This window comes from Elephantulus edwardii, unplaced genomic scaffold, assembly GCF_000299155.1.
Source record: "Elephantulus edwardii isolate Elephantulus edwardi_28Jun2011 unplaced genomic scaffold, EleEdw1.0 scaffold00159, whole genome shotgun sequence".
Lineage (NCBI taxonomy): Eukaryota > Metazoa > Chordata > Mammalia > Macroscelidea > Macroscelididae > Elephantulus > Elephantulus edwardii.
In genome coordinates, this window is record NW_006399909.1 from 4,283,541 (window position 1) to 4,284,170 (window position 630).

Below are 630 nucleotides of genomic sequence, written 5' to 3' on the forward strand. Positions count from 1 at the left end.
CCTCTCCAAAGTATAGCCTTTCCTAGCCATATACAGAAGTATGTGAGACAAAGCTTTATCATCTTGTCTCCAAGGAGCACTCTGACTGCACTTTCTCTAAGACATATTAATATATTTGTTTGTTTGGGGTTTTTTTGGTTTTTTTTTTTTTGGGGGGGGGCAGGCCATGAGATGTTCAGGAATCTTTTCAACACCAAAGCTCAAAAGCATCCATTCTTCTATAATTCTAACTCACTATCTAGCTCTTGGTAGCATAGTAAGTGATTGGGGAAAAAAAAAAAAAGAGAAACCAAACAAAAACCCCATGGCCTGAATAAGAAACATTTTAGTGAGACTCCAAGATTGTCACATGCCTGATTAGTCCCTTGAAGGGGTAGAGCTGTACAAGAAGGTCTGGAAGCAGACTGTGGTGGCCATTGAACTGGAGGGAGATGAGACCATCGAGGGAAGCAGCCTCTTTGCAGGCCATGTGAAGGCCTACAAGGAAGACACAAAGAGCGGCATTCACGGGTCAGGGCACAGAGGTTGGCTCCGCTGAGGTGGTCAAAGAGGCTGTGGACACACTCAAGACCGAGAGGCTGGACCCTGGCTGCCACTCTCTAGAGGATAAGACCCTCTACTATACTTTGG

At 45.2% G+C, this 630-nt stretch overlaps 1 pseudogene; it reads left to right on the plus strand.

Annotated features, from left to right (window-relative positions):
• Positions 1-349: 349 nt before the first annotated feature.
• LOC102863549 overlaps positions 350-630 on the plus strand; it is an 874-nt pseudogene continuing 593 nt past the window's right edge.